We start from the raw sequence: 24,637 nt of genomic DNA, 5'->3' as shown, positions 1-24,637 counted from the left end.
TGCAGGTGGCTGGTTCTCCCCCCCTCCCACCCCTCAGTAACCCATTCTCCACACACAGCTTTCTCACTCTCCAACTCTTACGCTCTCACTCACACGCACACAACTTACTATCAATGTTTTATTTCATTCTGGCCTGGCATGCGCATGTCCCCACACCCTTCATTCATTTCTGTGCCTCCTCACATGCGCACGTACCCCTGTTGTTTTGGTCCTTCATTCAGGGCATCAATAGAAACTTTCATCAAAATATTCACAGGGAAGCGAAGCTCGCTGAAGTTCAGATAGGGACACCAATGCATGAACAACAGCTGAAGCTTGAAAAAGTTGCATGCATGGACACATTCTGCTGTTTGATCAGAGATGTATGGGTTGTTTTGTGTCTAGAAGTGAGCCTCATGGCCGAGTGACCATAACTAGCGATCATTTTGGCCTTTAACTGCAACAGAAAAGTCTTGCTCTGCATAAAAATCTACACATAAAAGTATAACAAGTGTAGATAAATGCAAAAATCTTATTGGGTTGGGTGCAGAAGTTTTAAAAATGTCTGGAATAAAAGTTCCATTCTGGAGACAAATTCGGAAAAGTTGTCTTGCTGTAAAAATGGAAGTGAGCACAGGATACATCAGCAAAGTATCAATGTCTACCTCCAAACACAAAAGAGCCCCCATCCTGCTATGACCTCTCCCACCGTCCTCCCCCTCCTCCCCCTACTGTGTCATTTACCCACAGTTTCTAAATGCTTCCTCCGGCCAGAGTGGAATCTGCTCAGAGGTGCCCGGGCTTTGTGGCGGAAACATAATTAAAGTGGTGAAAGATGTAAAAGGTGAAGAATGGGGATGACATCAGGCCAATTTCACACTTGGCACTCGAATGGCTAGGTCCAAGCCAGGACTCTTGCCTCGCAACACAGATCAAAGCCCACTGTCACCGCACCAGTGCAGGAAAAAAAAGAGGCAAAAGGACACCTAACTATGCTAATCCCCAGGACGAATATATTTTAATCTTGTTAGAATACAAGTTAATGCCGTGGCTCAGTGACTGAACTTTTCGGCAAGAATGAGAGGTGGACAGAATTACTTTTACCTTTTCTACATGAGGTGCCTCTGTCTGGCTCCGGATAAACAGCCAGAGTCTGAACAAACTTTCTTTTGGACAAACTCAGCACATTATCAAGCCTCGTACTGTACACAGGAGGCAGAAAGCAAGCCACTGAAAAGGCAAGCAACAGTTTTCATTAAGAACAACGAAGGGAGGAAAAACTCTTCCCCAGAGGCTGTCAGTGACCCCGTCTGAAGCCCCACTAGGGCACCGAACATGCAAAGGAAATGAGTATTTTGTGGACTGGTTTGTCCCCGCTCACATTGAGCCCTCCTTTCTCAAAAGCACCTTGGTAACCCTTGATCTCTCATGTATGGAAGTCAGGGCGCTGGGGCCTGCAGAAGTTGACTAGGCAGACAATAGCAAGCGGATGCTTTCTGGAAAAGTCACACCCAGGCAACTCTCATTTCACACACCGTGTTTGAGCGACCTCCTTGAAAAAAAAAAAAAAAAGGAGACATGCAAGACTTTTCTGAGAAGATTCTTTTTGTTCACTTAACGAAATTCAGGAAAAACAAGTGTTCTTGTACTTTTTCCCATGTAGCTACCAAATCTGGGTTCAGGAGTGAATGTTTTCTGCTTCGAGGGATGAATAAAAACATGAAATTTTGAATCCTAAACTCCACAAAGTTGTTTACAACATGGTTACTTTTTGTTTACAGAGACTGAAAACTAAGATGGGTTGTAAAAAGAAAAAAGAAAACTGGAAGTAATGAGGAAGAAGTATGAAACCCTTCACTATAAAAATCTTTACAATAGTTAGTATTTGTTCATTAAAAACTCATTTTCCTTTTCATACAGTAGAGCAGGTTGTATCAAGTTTTGGAGTAAAATCCTGCTTGTCTTTAGAAAGCCTATGAGATAAAGTTGATTATGGTTTTTACAAATTGTAGGCTGTTACCACAAAAACAGATCACAAGAAACTCCTTAAAAACAATGCTCACTTTCAGCTTTATTTTGTGTTTTTTTCGGCAGAGACGAGCAGATATTCCTCACAGAGCAAACAATTTATTTCTAACAATTTTGACTCAACAGAGTTTCTTTAAACTATGGTTACGCTTTACATGACACGGTTTGATCTGTTTATTGATCAGTTTAATTCTGAGTTAACAGGAAATAAAAATGAGCTGTCACAATCGTCAGAGCACCAGGTGAAATCTTCTAGTTCCTTGTCTTGTTCAGTCACAGTAAAACACTCAGATACTGAAGTTATGCACAAGTTTAACATAAAAAGAACCAGATGATCACAGTTTGCAGCCATGTTTCTTCTAGTTTTTAATGCTGGTGACAACTGAAATAAAGTATAAAGTAAGGAAACAATATAAAGGAAGGTGAAAGTACAAAGTAAGGTTTATGAGATGGAGCCAGATTAAGTTTTGCATTTCGTGTGAAATGACATAGACATCGACTTCCTGAATTTTCAAAGGTTAGTTTCCTGTCGATCAACATAGCAGGTACTCTAATTCTTTGTTTAAGACTAAATGTAGTAAAATACTGTGATAAAGTATTGTGTAAAATGCATCACATTCGACTCAACACTTCTCTGAGTGATGTATTGGGAATCTAAAAACATAACGAGTAATAAAGGAACACAAGTAACATTCAGTTTCAGCACACATTTTCTTGATGATTTGGATTTGACAAAGTTTATTAAATCTGTTTTTTTAACATGCAATATACCAATGCAAGGTTGATTTTTTTTGTTTTAATAATTATCTCAAACATTTTTTGTAATCCACTGATTGCTTTCAAGTATCAGAACTCCTTAGGTTGTGGTTGTGGTTGCAGTTCGGCCATGTATCACAAAGAACCCTAATCCTAAGATACATTTTCTCAAATTTTGTCTTCAGGTTTCTTTGTACTAAACTTTGAACCACTGGAAAAGACGACTATCTACCTGCTATGAGAATCTCTAAAACTGTTAAAACAGGACTAATAAGTGAATGAAATGAAGTAAAACCTTGATAAGTTTTGATACAAGTTCTGACTACCCAGAACAAGAAAAAAAAACAGCTCTCTAACATCTTTGATCAAAGTTTCATCATGGATTTGAGTGTTAAATGCGGTATCTGTTATTCTCTGAAGTACTGACTGTAAAAAACAATCTACATAAATCAAGACCAAGTTCATGTTTGAGACATGTTCCCAATAATATCACAGAAAAAGTACAACTTTCTGAACTGTTTTTAAACAAATTCAGGAAAGGCACCAAAGGTATCAGTGCTAATGTGATATGCTGCATTATAATTACATTATTCATAAGTTGAGGGAGTTTGTGCATAAAGACGAGAACTCTTGAACACAAACAGTCAAGGTGTTGGCGCTTCTTAGTTTGTCTTCTTCTACATACTAAATGAAGATGTACAATGTACAGTCATGCCATTTCTGGCTTTTCTTACTGAGTTTGTGTTGCTTGCTGACACAGCTCGACAGGGTCAAGGATACATCTGACTCACCTCAGGCCCCCTGCTCTCCCTGGGGACTGGCCTGTCACTCACTTTGCGGTTACGCATCATAGCTGACAGAGGCACAAAGTGAGAGCTCGATGCTGCATCAACAGCAGCAACATCATCACCAAAACCCATCCTTAGCATGACATCTTCCTTCCTAGTTTCACCGCCAGCTCACTACACTGTGGAGGGAAGAGAAAAAATACACATTCACACCACAAGCCAATAATAAAATGTCATTCAGAGTGAGTAGGAAGACCTAAAAATAGAGGATTTTGGACATTTACCTTAAAATTCTCCTCCCTGCAGTTTGGATGTGGACTGCCTTGCAATGGAGTTGTTAAGAAGAAGAAGCCAGACCTGCAAGGATTTAAAATGAATGGGTGTGATACTTAATTTCAGACTGTTTACTGAGGCTGGATACACACATGTATTGCCCTGTGATCCATTTAAAATCTCCGGCTCATTGAAATAGCATTGGGTTGGTTTAGCTTACAGCCTTTAATTGGTATTAGTTAGATGACATAATAAGCGCATGCATAGAGCTGTTTGACAAAGAGCAAAGGCTTCCAATGGGCACTGATCACAGCACTTTGTTCTTTGTACATTAAAAATGAATATAGTACTGAAGCACTGTACTGTACCCCTTCTGGATACAAATGATGCTGTGCCCAATAGTGAAAGCCCAACTACGACATATTACCACAGAGATAAAAAGGCAGTATATGAACCAAAAAACAAGACTTTATATGTTATTAACTATAGAGAAGAAGATTCTGAGATAACCAGAGAGGGCCTGCTCCCATTGTGCTGGACTGGAAGTGAAAATTTGAGAATAAAATGGCCGCACGCCAAAGACTGAGGTGAAGAGTAAAAGCATGGGTAATGTACTGTAGTAAGGGTCATACTAAACTAAAAAAGGTTATTTTGCATGTTATGCTTTCTGCTTGGCTGCACTTTACGATGAAAATACTGCAGCCAAGGTTTCGCTTACAATGTTTGGATATATTTCCTTTCTTAAGATAAAAGTAAGTAACATGGAAACATTTGGCGATATTTAGTTCTTTATGTAGGCCAAATGTGGCTGAAATAGTGTATTATTTAGAGCTGCTGATTTTGAATAAAGTGGTGACAAAAGCATTTAACTCTTCACTGATTTCAACAGCGTCTACCTGTCTAGACTTGCTCAGATGTTACATTGTTTTCAGACGGACAAATACACCAAAAATAATCATCTGGGTTTGAGTTGGCATACAAGGCGAGCTGCAGCTCAGTCGACCATGCCTTAGCTTGCAGTAGTGGGCGTCTCTCTCTTTCTCCCTCTCACTCATTTTGCTGCATGCTGCCATTTTAACTGTTCCTGAGTGGCAGGCGAGAGGGCGGGGTTGGGAGCGGCGGCCATGATGGTGAAATCGCTACACCCACTCCTGAGGAGCAGCCTAAACATCAAAGCCAACTCATATATTTTGCCCTGTTGTGGTTCAGGCCAAAACAGGAGAGTCTAGGCAGAGGGCAAATTACGACATGAGATAAATAAGAACGATACCAACAACATGTCAATGCAAACATGACCGAACATGACTCAAAAATAAACACATAGCAAATTTTTCTAAATATTTCTGGACGATAAGAGACAAAATCAGCCTTTTCCTCTTGGAAAACCTTGTAAAAAATAATTTTGTCCATAACATCTACAACCCTTTATGTTTTTAATCTAAATCACTTCCTATAGAAAGTACAGGCTTAAATATAAACTGTAGGCGCAAGTGTCAGCTTATTTTCTTTACCAATATTACGACTTAAATTTGGGGTTACGGGAATGTATTTTCAAATTTCCACCTTCAAACCTGTACTTACTCGAACTACAAATTTGACTTAAAAGAAAAAGCTTGTTTATAAGGGCTTTACAGTATTCTTGGGGACTTAAGTACAGTTTTTTAGGAAATGAAAAGATATAAATCATTGAATAGAAGGATAAAAAGATTAAAAACTGAATGTATGTCAACCCAAGGTTAAAATCTGTCCTTGGTGTTTGGTTTAACAAGGCCAAAAATAAAAAAGAAGGGAAATAAAAAGTATAAGCAGCATGAAACATCTCATGTTGACAAAGACTGCTCAGCAATGTCAAGGAATCTATCAAAAATCTCTTATTTTTTTTACTACTTTGACAGACAAATTGCCTAAACAATCTCATATTTGACAAACTAAAGCAGATAAAATTCAGGCATTACTTACTGCTCATTTGAAATGGATTCTCCTCAATACGCAAAACAACAAAAAGCAAACAAATACAAAAAAAAAATCATGTACAAAAAACAGCATTGCTTCTTTGGTAAAACAAATTCAAAATCAGTCCTTGAAAAAGGTCATCCATGGATCAGAAGAGGTCAACCAAACCAGATTTTAAAATTGTCAAGAAAATGTTTGTTGCCTCAGATTATTTTTGTTTTCTCTCTACCCATCCAGACGTCCTGTAAGCTGACAGAAAATGTCACACAATTCATTGAGTTAAAAAAAGGGAGTTTCGCCATCAAATTCATGCTTGTGTCCCTCAAAGCAGATTGTGTATTATGTGGGTCACATCCGTACCCCGCCTCATTTCCCCACCCCCAATCTTAAAATTAAAATAGAAAAAAAAAGGACTTCCTGGGATGACCTGAGTGGCTTCTAACCAACTACATCTGAGGTCAAAGCACATCATGTCCCCTTGGCAACACCAGGGCAACAAGTAACGGTGTCTAGACAGGTCATGGTATCCCCCCGCCCCCCCAAGTGCCCAAACCAAACCCAGCACCCCCTGGTTCTTTCCGGAAGGAGGTGTCAGCAGCAGCCAAGTGCAGGGTAAACAGGGCAAGGAGGAGGGTGGCCTTTGGCCCCCGTGAGGTCGGATCAGCACCTCCACCCTCCGCTGATCAAAGCTGAGGATCCTCCATGCCAGGGGTTTGGTCAAAGGGGGCAGGCTAGGGAGATGAACTCTGCAATTCTGTAATCTAGACGTGTCCAGACCCGATTGTCTTCTTTCACAGCCCAAAATGGACCCTTCCGGTGCCACTGATTACATTAGGGAGGACAGCCTCCTTTCACTGGGGCGCCCGGACAAAAGAGGCGCTTCCGTGCCCCTCACCATCTGGTCCCAAAATAACAGAAAAGGTCCCATGAAAAAAAAAGATGGAGAAATAAGCCTAGCCAGCACCCAGCCTTAAATGAAAGGGCTGCTGTTTGAATAGATGGGATGGCTGGACAGATAAGCAAACATACAGTAAAGCCTCGCACATTTACGCAGAGATTGGAACCCAATCTAAATCAGCAAATAAAGCGGTGTGCGTGGGCTCTGATGAGCAGGTCTGCAAACTATTGACAGATTTAACCAGAAATGGATTTTTGCTGTGCACCAAATAGAAAACTGTGCAACACATACATCATTATTATCACAAGCTATCAAAGCCTAGAGGCTCTCCATCAGTCTGAACTAATCTCTGTTGTACTTCCACCGACCAGACGGATAGATTTGTGAGCTTAAAGGACAAGAAAACAACAAATGTTGGATAGCCTGGAGTTTAATGCAATTTGAAAATAAGACAATGTGTTCGTATTAAAACCACTGTATTAGGTAGCCAAAAGTATTATAAATTTAATGTAGTAACGTATCAAGTTGACACTAATTAACACCACATGCAACTTTATAAAGTCTGCAAATTGTACATCTGCCATAACCCTATTGTGGGTATCATTTTGTGCCTAGTTGTCTTTGCCAAAGCTCCGTGTCAGTGTTTTGCTCACAGCGTCATGATTTTTTTTTTTTTTTTTTTTTTAAGCCAAGGCAGCTGCTGTTTGGGCACAGATTATTTGGTCTAATTGCAGCTCATGTTGCCTTGAAAAGCCCCACAAAATTATTAGACTTCTTTTTTAGCTGAAAAATGCAGCAAACTGGTATTTCATGTAATATTACTAGTACTTGTAACCTTGTTTGCAATTGTGATGAGGCTACTTTAGGATTGAGATTCCTACCCAGTCATTTATTTACTGTAGTGAAGAGTTTGTACCTACTTTGTCTGCAGTATCTTTAGTATAACCAGTGCATTGGCACAGCAGAAAAGCAACCCAGTGTTATGATAAAAGAGAACATGACTGTCAAACTAATGGTTGAATTTAGCATCTGTACTTCATATTTGGTCCTAATAGGTTATTGAAATTGACATTGGATGCACATTTAATCTTAAATTCTTCCTTTTTTAGATGACTTCCTCTTAAAAGCCTTTATGACCTTGCTGCAGTTAAAATAAAGTGTTAATTTCAGCTGCCTTTATGAAAGGTTTGGAAGTGTCTGCTCTTCAGGTAAACTACATGGTTTTAAACTGCTACTAAGTGTAGAAATTTGGGATTTTGGAGCTCTATTCTGCTAATGCTGATTATATGCTCTGCTATGCATGGCTTGTTTTTCTTCTCGCAGTCCACAAGGAAATTTGGTAAATAAACAGCCTCATTAGTGGCAAAGGTGATGCTGCCCTTGATCTTGAATGGTTTTGTCAGGAGAAAGGTGAATGTGCAGCATTGAGAAGTGAAGTTGGATTGAGTAGCCTGCCCATGTGGGACTACCAGCTTTGTTATGAAAACTAACAAAGCTGCAAATCTGAATTCAGCTCTTGACTGGCATTAGCCAAGCACCGATGATGTGTAGAGCTCTGTGTACAAGCAGAAAACCACCCAAAAACTCAAGTTTGCACACATGATGTAACAGCTAAAAGTCTCAAGGATAAATTTCATGTAGTCCTATTCTTGTTTTAAAAAGTTACTGTGAAAATGTTCATGTTAATTAACAAATGTTTTAAACCAACAATCATAATAGTAATGCCTGGAACATGAACCTACTCTCAGTCCTCTTTTAAACTCTGCCTAGCTATAAGCTGCACAAATAAAAAAAAAAATCAGCCACAAGAAAGAACTCAGCTTCAAATGTGTGAACAAAGTTTCAGATAAATCTATCAAACTAGTTTGAGTGCAAATGGTGGATACAATAAAACCTGATTAATAGTCATGAAACAAATTGATGCTTAAATGAATCATAAGATAAAACCTAATTATTGGTGGAACCAAGGTAAAACCATGCACCTTAGGTATTTCTGAGAGTAGCCTTAATTTGATGAAAAATTATATTAAACTGATTTCAAGAACGGAAATTTATTTAATTTCAATATTTAATCAAATTTTACCTTGGTGTTGAAGATACAGTAACCCAGCTGAGACTTTCACATACATTTAGTGAAGCACTTACCTTGGAAATTTTGATTTTCCACAGGTAACAATTTTTAACCATCTGCCTACTGGCATTTTTGTTTCATTTTCTTTTTTTAAATCAAACACAGGCCCTAAATGTATTTTTCCATTTGTTTTATTCCTAAATAAAAACACAGAGTAAAAGAGAATGCAAGCAAGAAGCATGCACCAAACATATCAGCTAAGACCTGTGGCCATATAATAAAGGATTTACATCTTAGCGGCCAGTAACAGTTAAATTGCATAAATTAACAAGCTCAATACGGATGACAGTCTGGTTTGATTCCTGACAGCTAAATCCTGAAAACAGGAGCAATTACTGAAGGCTTCACTGTCTCAAAAGACATGAAAACAAGCTCCTCTCATGCTTGCTGTGATGCAGCAACATCCAAGAAATATTTTACATCTGACTTTTTTCAGCCATGTCAACTCCAGGAGAAGCACTTCATTTAGAGACACTATGGAGAGAGTAAACTGCAGCAGGTGAGGTGCTTTAGACCTTCTCTCTGCTTTTTGAGAAAAAAACTGAAGTTTCAATAAGAGAGCAAGTTCCAAACCTTTGAGACGAGTCAAAAACAGCTCCATAAAGCTGAAGGCTTATTGTATTGACTTGAATTTCAACCAGGGGTTGACATGTATAAACAAAGTTTGGACGAACTGTTGTCAGTTGTATTTGGTGTCTTTTGTACTGATTCTGCTCACTTGCATCAACTCAATAAAATTTAAACCTCTCAAGAAAAAACAAACAAACAAAAATTGATGCAACTGCCATTGCCTTTCTTGGTTACCTGAAACATATTTTCGATTTTGTAGATCCTGGCTTCGAAAAAAAAACAGAAACAAAAAAAAAAAAAAAAACAAGTGCACCAGCAGAGAACAGAAAAATACCAAGGTTAAATGCTAAAATGCTGCAAGACGGCAATTTACTGGTAAACTGTACAAATTCAAATGTGTGTGGAAGTCTTATGCACATGGTGGGTCAGAAATGTTGTAACTGTTTTTATTTTAGAAAATCCCTTTAACATATTTGAGTTTGTTTAAACAGCGCAAAGGTGAAAAGTAAAGTAAATAAGCAGCTTTTCTTGTTTGAATGAACTACAAACAAACAGAAACGTGTTTTATATTCATGAAATTTGATTTATTTTTCCAGCAGGTAGTGTTGAGTAAAAGAAGATGCACAACCCCAGCTAGAGTTGAGGCAACCTCTTCATACAGTGTTGCTACACATCATGTGTTACACATCAGGTTCCTCCCCTGCCAAATGTTGATTCCCAAAACATCTTAGAAGAAATGCAGGAAAGCCAAAACACTTTCACCAGCAGGTCGAGCCACATCTGACAAATATTGTCCAGTGGTCCACATGTACTACTACATGCTTGGAAATAAATGCAGTATTTTCAGAACTTTCTCTCCAATGCTCTGACTTCCAAACTTTCCTACTTTTTGAGTGAAACAGCAGCACTGAGGGGAGTTCTTCTCTTACTATTACTGAGTCTTTCTTCAACAAAACTCTAAATCCTATAAGTTGTCTACTATTGGTTTTTAGTTTAAAATCTGAATAACAGAAGCATTATCAAGTCCAACCCTCTAGTGATTCATTGTGTCTGCTGGGGGATGCACATAACTGGCACAACTGCTGGATGAGTGAAGCGAGTGTGACATATAGAGGGCAGGTGGTGGCAGTCAAGTGAAGTACACAAGCATAGTCCCAATCTGTAGTTTCTTAGCTCCATAATTAGTTATTTTTTCACAGCAATCTCCAAATAATGTCATCAGGCCTTCCAGAGAACTCATTATTCACTGCAACAAACAAGCTGGAAATAACATTCAATCCTATGGAGACCTGAGAGCGGCATTCCTGGGAGGGACTCGAGTCGCCGTGTGAAACCAACAAGAACCAACACGACACCTGGCATTTTCCAGCTAAAGTGGGCTGTTGCACACTGCTGAGCACAATGGTGAGATAGGCCTCTTAATTGTACAGGTTTGAGAATACTATGGGGGGAAAATGCACATATGCTGTCCAAATAAAAGATGTTTTTGATAAAAAAGGAAATTTAGAGAAAACAGACCCGATCACACAGAAAACCATAAAAGTTACTGTCTGAGCATCATTTCGAGGTTATACCTGACCGAAAATACTAACAGAACAGATGTCACAAAAAAATATGTTTTGTATTACTTTATTTGTTTTCAAAACACCCCGTCAATCTTAAATTAATAGTCTCCAGTCACACTTTTGTTTTTTCCTTTGCTTAACTGTTTGAATATGACCGGATAATGCCATATGCCATAGGAACAGTAAAACTATTTCACTATTTTGATTAAAATCATTTAAGAAGTAATTTTTATCTTTATTTTTGACAGTTGTACAAAAAATATTGTAATAGTAGTTACTGTACTGTAAGATTATTGTAAATTCAAAGCCCTGGTATCTCACTTGTAAATAATTGCCATTTCCAGCAGCTGTCTAGTCAGTGTTTGCCTACAGTAATCACTCCATAAAAAGTCATTACCCAACAACAATTAATAGTTTAAAAACCATTTCAGAAGATCAACGCAAATACAGACAAAACCTTAAAATCAGATGCAAAAGAAAGCATCAAATTAGTTTGTAAATTGGCAAATTTCATGCAAAGACTAAGATATGTAAACAGAATAAAGGAGTTTCAATCATTGGCTCTCTGGCTCAACTATTGTGCTCGGTTTATATTAGAAAAGTTCCTTTATTATAGAGTTTCACTTTTCCTTTGTAGGAGACCTTAACATTTATATTTTATATTTTCCGTCACTGCCACTGTAAGGTTCATCTAGGAACAGACATTAGTTCTCCCTGGTTTTAGGTGCTGTGTTGTAGGGCTGGGAAATATATTGAGTTTTAATCATATATTGGTACATCTTCAAATGCAATGTAGTATCATTTATGTTGATATAGTTTATATTGTTGATGATGGAAAAAAATAGGTGCTCACTAAACAGAATTTTTTCAGCAAGAGCCACTAATAGTGACATGCTTAATTTACAATGTTCAGTCTAACTGGGAATTTAATATTTTATATCATTTAGGAGCATTTGCAAAAGTAAAAATCAGATGATATTGTTATCTGTTTGATAACACAGCAGCAAAACTAGAAGTCCTCGACATTTCTGTCTCTCATTTCTGTTTCTTATTATCAAATATTGCAGGCGATCTCCTGCACACTGAATTATACAAGAAAGCATTGTAACATCTAAGTATATTGAGGTTGTCATTAATTTTGAGACTTTTAAATACCAAATGTCTGTATTTATTGGTGTTTTTTTGATTGGTATTGGTATTTGGCTTATATTTAAATATAAATGTGTTGCACCACAGAACCATGTGAAAACTTTTCCAACGTATTTGTGCTATAAATACAGTTTTTTCTCTCTCTCTCTCTATCTTTTGGTTAAAATGACTGAAGATCTTTAAGTTTCTGTACTCGATTACACCACTGATCATATAACGAATGGGGACATTATCGTTTTTAACACATGGAATTTAATGGAACAGAGAATTTTGACAGCATCAATATACAAAAATGCTGCTAACTGTATTAAGTTTAGACAGTGGTTGGGAGTTTAGTATTGAATTTTGCCAATATACTAATATTTACAAAATAACTCAGCAGATACAGACATTGATACTGATATATAAATGAGGTTGGGAACTCAAACTGTATTCCTAAAATCAAACTTAAACATTTAAGGAAAGATGATGAACAATAGAAAAGGCTTCAACTGACCTGAGTCTGGTTTCCCTGCCTAAAACTCCACAAACCTTTTTGTACATAAAGCCAATATTTACAGTTAGTATAGGAGGATATTTACAGTTACTCACAGTAGTGCTGCATGATTTGGTAAACATGTGCACTTGAGATTATACTGGACAATACTGCGATCTGTGATGGCCATTACAATATAGCACAAATGGTGTCTACTTGCTTGATTATCAAGGAAAATGCACAGAAATGATAGCTTTGTATTTCTCACCTCAAAACATACAAATATTAAGTGGCAAAAAAAATACATTTTTACAGTACTGTTTTCAAAGTAACTTAATATTTAAAAAAAAAGGTTTTCCTTTTTTTGGAAATAGAAGGACTTCTACAAAGTGAAATAGTGGCACTATTGTAAACTTAAAGACCTTTCCACAGGCATTTTTTTGTAAACCTTTTAAGCACTAATTAAATAAAACAATTACAGCCTTATATGCAATTATGTAATTGCACAGCCTGACATTGGGACTCCAACTGAAATTAGATTATCTGTGCAGCATTAATTTACAGATGATATATCAGTTGTAAATGACAGCAGAAATGTTCATATCCGCCAACAGTGATGACTCTCTGTTTCTGCTGATATCTGCTGTTACAGATATGCCAATAATATATTGCAACCCCTTTAAAATCAAGGTATTATTGTTTTGGTCCATATCACCCAGCCCTATTTTTTGTGGGTATCAAACTATTGCCTAGGTGTTTCATTTTGCATTTTCTTACTGTCTTGAGCTAAGGGTAATGGACTTCTGGTTTTGATACAAACCTGCTATTCATTTAGAAGAAAATAAGGAACATTGGGTAGATCAGAAATTAGGACATAAACAAAACCATGAAAAACCACTTTGTTGTGTATTGTGAATAAATTAAGGGAACAGTAAAAAGGTATATGTTAAATATCACATGGTGAAAATGACTTTTGACTTGTCCACTGAGCTGTCTAAGTTTTAAAACAATAAATATCAATAGTGTGGATGTAGATTCAAAGAAGCACAGGTGGACTTATTTTCCACCACTGACCTTACAGGGCGACATCGCAGTGGTTTGAACAGGGTGTCCTGAAGGGGACATTAAAGTAGGGCTGCTCGATTATGGCAAAAATTCTCATCCCGATTATTCCTGAATGGTATTGGGACCACAACTGTAAAACAAAATTACTCATTGATTTCACAACATCAGCAACATGTGCACTTACTCGGATTTGACACTCTTAACCACTGAAATAATGCAAAAAATAAAAATAAAAATAAATCAGTAAAAACTCAAATAGTTGGGACGCACAATACTAGTGATGTGATATTGGCATCTGCAGATGTTAGCTTTAAAAGTGAATTATCATATTAGCCATATTAAAAATCAACATATCTACAACTGATTACTTAGATATAAAAATCAGTCTATATCAGCCATAAAACTGGCCATAGGAACAAAAAAGTTTGTGGAGTTTTAGGCTAGACCAACAGACCTATGTCAGCTGAAGTCTTCTACTTTACTCCTTGACATTTCTTACACGTAAGAGTGTGTTTTAGGGACTGAAATTTGTTCATTTGTTCATTCTCAAACTTTAAATTGTGTGTTTTAAAGAGTAAAGTTTTTGGTCTGACTAACGTTCATATATTAGTACTTATATCAGCATTGTCCTAAACTATTTTGGGCATATCAGATATCGGCAAAAAAAAAAAAAAAACATTAACCTGAATCCCTAAAAATTGGCAAAAGTTCTGATATATACTATAACAATTTATCGACAAAAAATATATTTTTATGGCCAAAGTCTAACAACAAAAAAATGAACTTTTCTCACATGACAAATGCTGTGGACAAAACTGCATGTAGCACAGAAGTCATTCAATCATGATTCTCCTGTTTTCATGACCTTTGGAAGCTAAAATCATGATTGAAAATTAAACTCGATTAATTGCCTCACACTAAGATAAAGCATGTGATTTAAAAAAACATATGCACTACTCATAGACCTTAATTAATTTTGATTAATGTTTCAACTCTGACAGCCATGACATAAAAATATAAAAGCTACAATTTGCCTTACAGTAATATTGCACATACTGTACCTACAGTAAGGAAGTAGAAATAAAACCAATCCACTCTTGAGTCACTTCTTGTAGGTGTCAAACATGAAAAAAAGGTCCATCTCTCATTTATTTTTTTTTTCTTTCTTTAAGTTAAAGTTTAAAAAATCAAACTCCTGAACTGTGTATACTCCAAAGTCTGTCTAGGTTCAATACCAAGGTTGTTTTCAAAATCATAAAAGGATTAATAAAAAGTAGAGAGTAAAAGAGTATTTTTCCCCTTTAAATTAAACAATTTCTACATAAAATGATGGCGCAAATATGAAGAGTTTATATCACATTAATTTTAAAAAATTGTAATGTTTGACTATCTCTTGCATTGGTGTCATTTACTCATCACTTGGACTGTCCAAGTTTCAAATACTTCATGACGAGAGAATCTGTCAAAATAAACAAAAAACATATTTTTTGTTGTTAAAAACTCAGGCATTTGCTGGTTTTAGTTAAAATACAAAACAAACCATAATCGATAGACGGTCATTAAGGAGTGGAGTTTAAATGTTGCAAAATAAAAGGTCCTAGACTGTTAAGTGACCTTTAATAGCTTAAATTAAACAACATAACTAGCACAACTGCAATATTAATAATAAGCAATAAAAAATCTTTGTCAGCATCTGCCTGGTAACACTGCTAAGTAATTTACATTCATTTCATCAACAACAGTGAAATAGTGATTGCAGTATTGCGATCAGTGGGAGAAGTGGGGCCACACATTGTTTTATCTTCAGGTTCCCCTAGAAATAGACTGTAAACAAATACTTTTAAACAGTTACTCAGGGAAAGTTCTTGGGAGTTGGTACAAAATCTCCCCTTTAGAAGTCATGCAGTGGCTTGCTTTCCCAAAAAAAAAGCAAGGGCCCAGACTTAAAGTCAGTGCAAACATTTTAAAGAGGGCAATTAGTTCACAGTTCAGGCAGTAATCACCTCATGATGAAGATGAAAGGAGTGAGAGGTAAACAAAGTGGAAATGGGCTGGTACCATTCACATCACAGTCGGATTCTAGAGGTCATGTGCTAAGTCCTGTTAAGAGCCTCAGAGGGCAAACACTGAGCATCGACCACTTTTGTGTGAGTGTTTAGATACACAGCACACAAACATGAAAAATATCAATTTCACATTTGGTTTAACGCTTTCACACTTTGTGTCACTGACACCCAGAGAGGAGGGCTGTGGAAGACAAAACACAGCTCCTGGATAAGGATCATGTTAATGCCTATCAATTAGGATCAAAAAGGGATTAACTGGCATGGTTGCAGCGGTAGGATGGGGGCCCATGCAAAGTCACTGAATACTTAGGGTCACACCCCCGACTTCATTAGGCCTGACCTTTCCACGCCATTGTGTGACAGGAAAGAGACCCTGCAGTCTGAGTTTCCCCTTTACCCATCTTACATGGCTTATGGAGAGTGGAGTATAAGACATGCAGGAAAGCTGTTAGAGATCAGTGAAAAATGAAATATTCACTTTCAAAGTCCAGGGAGACTTATTAGGTTACTGCAACTATGTGCAGGTGGGTATTTACTCATCAGCCCCCAACCTCCCTGCAAAGGAAATCATTTTTTTTCACCTAAGAGAGGAGTGAGATTTACTAATTAGTCATGGTGCAGCCTCCCTTCGCTATGATGTACCGCGAGGTTGACGAGCTCAAACTATGCCTTGCTGTCTTAATTCACAAAAAGGTCAAATGGCAAAAAGAAAGCAGGTATTCCAGGTGTGTTAAAATAAGCCCCAATTAGGGAAAAATGCAAGCACACCCTGAAGACTCACATATCCAACTTGTAAGAAAAGTTTCAGTAAAGCTCCTCAACTGGGGGAATTGTTATACTTTGGAACATAACAGAACTGTTTTACATAAAAACAGAGAAATGTGAACCATGGAAAGAATAACTTACAATCAAACCGCTTGTATAGACATTATTTAAACACAAATCTAATAGTCATCAACAAAGCTGGTTGTCCAAATTTATGAGACAACAAGTGGAGATTTTAACACTTTTTGCAACTGTTGCTGCAATGTTATATTCAACAAAACCATTCAGACAGCACATGCAGAACTTAAAAGTTTCTTTTCTGTTTTCCTAACTTTAAGTATGTGCTGTATTTTACGTTTTCATTCGAAAACCTTTATCAGAGGAATATTCTATTTCTGAGCAGACAACAAAATCACATACAGTGTTCCATTATAAATCAAACTTGATTTTCAGAATAGCATAAAACGATTATTTTACCACGTTTCAAATAATTTCTTTTCAATCCATAAACAAATTTTGTCTTTGTAAAACTAGATATGATTTACAAGCTCTAAAATACTACATTTGTAGAGAAAAAATTGAGTTTCAAGAACACTATGTACTTTAAAATAGTATACAGCTCACTGAAATTTGAACTATATTAATATCAGTATGCAGTGGATAACTGATTCATGCTAACCAAGAGTAAGTGCACTAATTTCCGCTATTGTCCTTTGTCTGAAGGGGTTTTTCCCCTTCTAAAAACAAGTTCTTAAAGAAGCCCTGCAATGTGCATACTGCTTATATGTAACTGTTTGACTGTTTTATTAGAAAATGATTCTCTGAAACTGGACTTCTCTTCATTTCCAGGCCTGGACCCAGCGGTATGTGCTGAGGATTTGGGAGAAGAGTAAAATAGCAGAAGTTCATCTCAGGCCAAAAGTTTCTTTCCAGAAAGTAAGTGCTTGTTCAGGCTGCTGTTGAGCTTAAGTGGGCATGCAGATTTGCACTGCAGTCAAACAGTGGTCACCCAGGCCTACAGCCTTCTTTGTACCGTTTATGAGGGTGTAATAGACGATCACGCTCCATTGAAAAGTCAGTGGTGGATTTACAGTCAAATTAAAACAGGAAGTATTGCTGAAGCTGTAAATGCAACACAACTGGGTGGGAACAGACAAGGAGCATGTGCACATCTCCATCTCTAGACTTGCTGTGCCACAAACAGTGAAAAACAAATACGACATTCTCACAATACAGCAGCCAAATAAATAAAGTTATTTACTTACCGTTCAAAAGGCCCAAAAATAAGCACTTTAACATCTGTCATTTGCAGTATAAACACAGCCTGATTCAGGATGGTTACCCTCTTCTAAAGAGTAGCTAAAACGTGAAGTTTGTATTGATGTTGAGGCTGCACCTGAGATTCAAAATCTCTGCTCAGTCAGTGAGTGGTGTGTTGTGGTTTTGTTAATGATAAACAAAGGTCTGCTATCTGCAGGCAAAGATCTTACTGTTCACCAAAGATCAATTTCATACCTCAGAAACTGTGTTTGAGTAGAGAACAAGATAGTTTGTAAAATCCACCCGATAAACAAGTCACTCATGTCGTTATCCTAATATTAGTGCATCATGAATACAGAAATAAAGGAAACATGCTCAGCTGTAACTGATCGGCAGCAGCGTTAGTCTTTAACAACAAAAATATCATCTTATCAAAGTGTTTGCGGTTGACTAAAGTTTCAATGTTAATATCTATGTAATGTAATCAGACATTCAATTAGAAATCCAACAACAGCTAAAACTGTTTCGTTACTATGATTACTACTAGAAAATATTCAATCTATGAGTCTGAAACCAGCACCAAGGCAAAGTTAACTTTTCCTTGAGTTGTTCAACTACAAAAGGTCAACAGGGTTGAGTGTGAACAGACACCAATTAAATCAAAAATCTAAATTAGTTTGTTATTTCTGACCTGCCCCTGCAACACGTGGATGAGCACAACTGCTTTATTCTTTTTTCTCTATTTTTAGGGCAAGAGAAAGGCCCAGCTTAATATGTTAGTGACAGCCACTGTTGTGTTAACGTGGCATCAGAACACAGTCTGGCTTTCACACAAGGTCTTAACAGAGCACAAAACAAGTATTCACCATGCTAAAGGTCACCTAGACCTCTCAATGGGTCAGGCTCTATACCACTGTATACTGTACTCCTGAGTAACGTCATGGGTGGACTTTAAATGTTAAGTGCATTAACGTCCTATGCAACCTTATCAAAGAGATTAAATTATTCATTTTTAGAAAGTTGAACTAATGTAATATGATCTACAGTATGATGTAATATGTAATATGATCTGCTTTAACTGCATTAATTCTCTTTAGGTGTTCAATACAAAAACTGAAAAAAACATTTTATTAGTTAGATCTTTAATGAATAAATAAGGATTTCACTTTTAATAAATAAAATGGCATGGAGCACAACTTGACAACACTGGAAAATTAAATAATTTACAAAAAAAAATGTTTAACATGACCGGGAAAAAAAGGTCACATAAACGCTGCATAATGTTTATCATATTTTCTTATTGCTTAAGTTAGATAAAATAAATTTGTCTCAACTAATATTTAAAATGTCCGTCTCACTATTTTTTAAATTAATACATTCTAGTTAATTTTTTTTTTAAATTACATAAAACATAATGAAACTACGTAAAGAACTTACCATTTTTAATTATTATCCAGCATGGCAATAGTTCAAACCTCAAAATAAAACCTATCATAATATTACCTAATCGTTGCAATTCATTTTTAAAATTCATCTGCAGAGCTCAATTACATGCGTTTCTGATAAGTTATAGTTTTCATTATTATTTGCAGGTAAATTTACTTAATAAATTGCACAAAAATTTTAATAGCAAATAATGTTGCTCTACACGGTAAATATTATGTTTCTAAAATTTATACAAATTAAATTAATTAATGGCTTTCATGTTATATTTTATCCATGTACCTTTAAAAGTAAGTTAGACAATTCGCATCTGAAGTAAGATCACTTTAAAAATTATAAAATAAAATTAAACATTTCGCAATTGGCAAATAAAAATGCTCATCCTAATTAAAAGGAACCGCGGAGCATTTATCAAAAATTGTGCCAACAATATAAAGTGTCATTAAATACAGACATTTTTCATTCACACATCTTCTTGGTTTATTTTCTATCAATTAAATATCCACAATAAACCATTTATTGCGATGCACAAGCTGTGCCGTTTCCCAACAGTATTTTTCGCTAAGAGTTCAGATCTCTTTTTTCACACTTTAGATCATCTCTTTCGCCACTGCTTAAACCTAAAATGGACGCTGCTGGCTTTGAGTTATCGATGCTAGGACCGGCTAAGGGTCACAGCTGTGCAGTTGTGCTCTTAGAAGGGAAGCAAATGGATCCATGTTTTGGCACTCTGCCAGCAGACTCCTTAAAATACAGCGAAGGCCTTGATTTAAAATATGCCACACCAATGTCAAAGGAAACTGCGTCATTACGCAGCAGAGGTTGCTGAGATAAACAACCCTGCGTTTAAAACAGACAATGGCAGGTGCTGCTGTGGTACAGAACAATGCTTTGAAAAATGCTCAAATTTTACTCTGTATGTGCACAGAAATAACCCAAGAAATCTTTTCATTACAGCTCAGGCAGCATTAGAGCCCAGATGAAAGCCTGTTTTCACCAGACATCATCATGATGTTAGACCTCGTGACTACACTGTGGGTGGAGACAATGAGCCAATAGAAACACAGGATGAAGAAGCAGAGCCCATCTTGCATCAGCATTTTCCAGCTAAGCCTCAAGTGAAAGTTACGAGATCCATATCCATGATTATCTTATGAAGAGATCACAAATGTATGTTAATAAAAAATGATGCAGCTGACGAGTAAATGACAGCGTTGAATGTGATTAACCATTTTTTACCATCACATCATGTAGAACTGGCGTTGCAGCCCAGAGCTCAGCCTCTGTAAATACTAGTGTGTGCAGCAGACTAATATTTCCCTCAGGCAATCACAGTCTCTCACTGCAGCACCTTAAAGCATTCCTCAAATTACTTTTCTCAACTTTTAACATGCCCAAGTGTGCTTTAAAGAACAGGTCAACACAGATCTTACCATTTGGGTGTCTAAGACATGAAGTTATGACAGCCTGCAAGAATCCAGAGATCACCTGTAGAGGAAAAAAAAACAAACGTAAGACAACAGTATACCTTGGCAAAAAGCATAAGGTGCTGTCAAAGACAAAAATTAAGGAACACTAAAAGTCTACTTCTTTAGTTAAAATATGATTTGTTTTGCTTATAAATACGCACATTGAGCTAATAACGAAAAGCTTTTTTCGTGTTAGTAAACTTAAAATATTTAAATAAATACTGCGATATTGCAAAAGGAGATAAATCACTTAAAAGTTTTAAACATGAAATAATTCAAATTGTTATCATTACTTTACTGTTACAAAAATGAATAAAATTTACACCTTGGTTGAACACTTTTCTTTGCAAATTGTGCAGTATTTATATATAATCTTACAAGATATCTGAAGACGCATTGCTTCATACATGCTGCATTCAGAGGGCTCACAAAGTGTTGTGATCAGTACTACAAAGATTTAAAAACATTTTTTTAAAGCTATGACTGTGATGCATAATAGTTATTCTATGGTTTCAAATAGTATATTCTCGAAAAATGACAATTTTGAAAAACAATTACAACTGTAAAAAAAAAAATAATAAGCCAACAAATAGCCTTGACCAAAAGACTTTATTGCCTTGTTTTCTTACCTTCTTCAGTACGTTTTGGATCAGTTTTCATGTGCTGGATCAGGTTCTGGACATGCCTGCAAAGACATTTTCATATTCTATATTTTGCTGAACACCTCAGTAAAACAAATAGAAAAATGTAAAAACCCTACAAACTAAAGACAAAAAATCAACAGGCGCTCAAAAACAATTACAAGTGTGAAGAAGCTGTCTGAGAGAAGACAAGTATGCACTAAGTAGGTGATAATGAAGAGATCTGTCCAGGCTGGTCACTGATACAGCAAACAGATAAACATCACAGACTCACTGAGTGAAAGTAACTTGTAAAGTCAGTGTGAGGCCGGGGGCACTTTGGGAAGCCTAAGCTAATATTATCTTTACCCTCTCCAGCTCAAAAAAATTGAGTTATGCAGCTGCTTTCCTTAAAGAAAATATGATCTGTATTGCTTGGCGCAATACATGTGATATTTTAAAACTTTAAAAAATATATAAATTGTATTCATTACTTTAAGGGAAAGAGTGCTTAACCAAATCTGGAATATCCACTGAAAATAAGAGGCTTATCACACTGACTACTGCCGTAGATGTAATGATAGAAGTTTCCATTCCTATTATCACATCCCAAAACTGGGTTAAGAGCAACAAGGCTGTCAAATCTGATATCAGTGCCTTAAATGTCACACACTACAGTAACCTATATTTTGTTGTGACACAACGTATCATAATTTGATGGATTTTGCAAATTCAGCGACGGACTATTATTTAATCCAGAATGCAACTAATATACAAAACCAATACATATTAGGCAAAAATCTGTTATAACATAAAGGGCTGTATTTTCTTTTCTTTCAAACGGGGTTATTATCTACTGTACAAAACGGAGCACATATTTAATAAAATGCCGTCTTTCTGGGAATACTGCATGTATAACAATTATAAAACAACATGAATTCAATCATCATAAGTCCCTGCTAGAATTTACATAATGTGTAGATGCAGTAAGCTGCTCACAGCATTTTTTGGAATACCCTCAGAGTGATGATTCAGACAAAATGGCTACCACCCGATCTAGTAAGAAACAGGTATGAAGCGATACAGAAACAAGACAGGAATGAATGTCAGTCAAGCCAAGTATTGCATAAAAGCATTTCAATAATTTTTTTCCTGGGATGTGTAGACCAAAAGTATGCAACTATTGATCAAGCATTCATCCAACCATTACAAACAAAAAAAATTAGACCCGAAAACCCTATAAGAGTTAAAATTCGCTGTTGATTATGTGTACAATGGACTCAAGCAGCTGTGGTCTGCTTCATTCACGTACAATGCACTGCCATGCTTTATGTGTTTTTTTCTGATCACATCAACTTATATACGTCATGGTTTACAACAACAATGCTATAGCCAGCCATCTTGGCCAAAAAGAGCAGACACTAGGAGGAGGGAGGCAGGCTCCCCCCATGTCATATGACTGCACTGTCTGCAGACTACTGCAGTGACAGGGTGAAAGCGTCTAGACGGGTCTGAAGCAGTGGCCGATCAGGTACGCTGGGGCTGTCAAATATAACTTTGACTTTCAAATATAATGGAGATTAATCAATATGTATTGATTCTTACTGAGAACAATATCTCAGTATTTTGGATGGGAAAAAGTATGATTTAAACTCTTAAATAAGAGCAGACCAACACTGCTCACAATGAATTCCAGTGATGTAAGCAACATTTCAAACTATATCAAAAAAAGCCAGGCTTGTTAAAAGAGGCCAAGTAGAAAACAATGCACAAAACACCAAGGAATTTTCATTTAAGGTAACACTGCAGCAACATGTTTTAAATACATAACAAAGATTGTAATAGCTATAAATACAGCTGTTGTCAGAGTATGTTGAAGGAAGTTTTGCCCTGCAATCAGACACTATCAGAATCATCATCATTAAACACTGAAAGGAAAAAAATAAAAACAAGTGTTCAAGGGAAAAAAATATTTTCTTAATCGTGGCAAAAACAGTAAATGCAATGGTCTGTCAAGCATGCGCAATCTACGCAGCATCATTAAACAATCCTCCCTTCATCACTCAAACCCTTTAAAATTGAAAAGACAACCCCAGTCTGAACCCACAAGTGTACTGCAACTAACCTCTGAGCTGGTGCAGACTGCATTCAGGATGGTGCACTCCTCTTGAACTCCAGGGCTGATGGCTGCTTCCCCGCAGAGCTTTAACAAGGACAGAAAAGGGCACATAAACATATCATATACGGTAAATTGTAGCTTACCTCAGGGCACAATTAATTAATTTACATATATTAATTAGCTGCACGTGTGTATGATTTCTTTCAACTGTAAAAATGCAAAGGTGAAATGGTTTAAGGCAGAACTGGGAAGTCTACTAAAGACAGGGGTCCCCTCAGGTATCTGCTGAGTAACAGGTAGCTTTAGAGCGCGTGGGGTTAATCAACAACCTCACGTCAGCAAAGGTGCGTCACCTGCGCAACCTCCTGAAGAAGTGTGAATGAGGTCAAGCCTCCGAAACAAGATAGCTACTGTTTGAAATTCTCCTAATTAGACAACAAACACACAACGCGACAAGCGTATTCATAATTTTTATGTCAGGGATAAGCAGGGCGAGTTACAGTTTGTTGCGGTAGAGCAGGATAATTTAAAATTTAAGCTAGCAAACCGTCCATTTTAAGGAAAAACGCGCGGCTATCATTCACAAACACACATATTTTGGCTAATGTGTAACGCCGCAGTATTAACGGTATGCTAGCTAACTTGCACTCCGGCGTCTGCCTTACCTACCTGTACATAAAGAGCTGTCTGCTGATAGACTGCAGAAGAAAAAACTTTCACGGCGGATATCTAAAAATATTTTTGGTTGAGCCTGGCGTCTCCTGGGCGAAGGCGTTTGAGGAGGAGAGCAAAAAAATCCCATTTCCAGCGGGCGGCTTCCCTGTAAACGTTCAAACAGACGCAAAACTCCATCTCCAATTTTATCAATTTCAGACAGACTCCAGACAGTCTCCCAACGGTTACGTGCCTGCCTTGTCCTGCGCGTGCACGTCGAATGGCGCGGGAAGCAGCGATAACAGATACGGACTGACAGCGCGAGTAACCAATCAGGAAGAGGAGTCGAATGCAGCATCCAATCACACTGACCGGTGAGTGTCAAACCCGCCTCTCCGCCTCCTCCTCACCCGTCTGTTGACAGTGCACTGAATAAAACAACAGCCTGAGTTAAGCAGTTCATTGCACTGAGATGTGGGTCACAGACTGCAGACTATTCACTCTGGGAAAATTGCATGGTATTATTTATTACAGAGAAATTTAATACTTCATGAATTAAAAAATATTGCACAGCAAATTTTATCAAATACTCCCTCGACTCAGTAAGCCAA

At 37.0% G+C, this 24,637-nt stretch overlaps 1 long non-coding RNA gene across 1 annotated transcript; it reads right to left on the bottom strand.

Annotated features, from left to right (window-relative positions):
• Positions 1 to 1,457: 1,457 nt before the first annotated feature.
• LOC121527113 lies at positions 1,458 to 24,288 on the bottom strand. Its single transcript, XR_005993375.1, has 6 exons — positions 24,042 to 24,288; positions 23,379 to 23,456; positions 21,263 to 21,318; positions 20,598 to 20,652; positions 3,836 to 3,908; positions 1,458 to 3,730 (listed from the first exon to the last, which is right to left on the bottom strand). It is a non-coding gene; the product is annotated as an uncharacterized LOC121527113 (long non-coding RNA).
• Positions 24,289 to 24,637: the final 349 nt, after the last annotated feature.

The sequence above is a fragment of the Cheilinus undulatus genome, linkage group 19 (genome assembly GCF_018320785.1).
Source record: "Cheilinus undulatus linkage group 19, ASM1832078v1, whole genome shotgun sequence".
In the NCBI taxonomy this organism is placed as follows: domain Eukaryota; kingdom Metazoa; phylum Chordata; class Actinopteri; order Labriformes; family Labridae; genus Cheilinus; species Cheilinus undulatus.
Note: the sequence above shows the minus strand (reverse complement) of the source record. Positions and strands in the feature narration are given on the sequence as shown.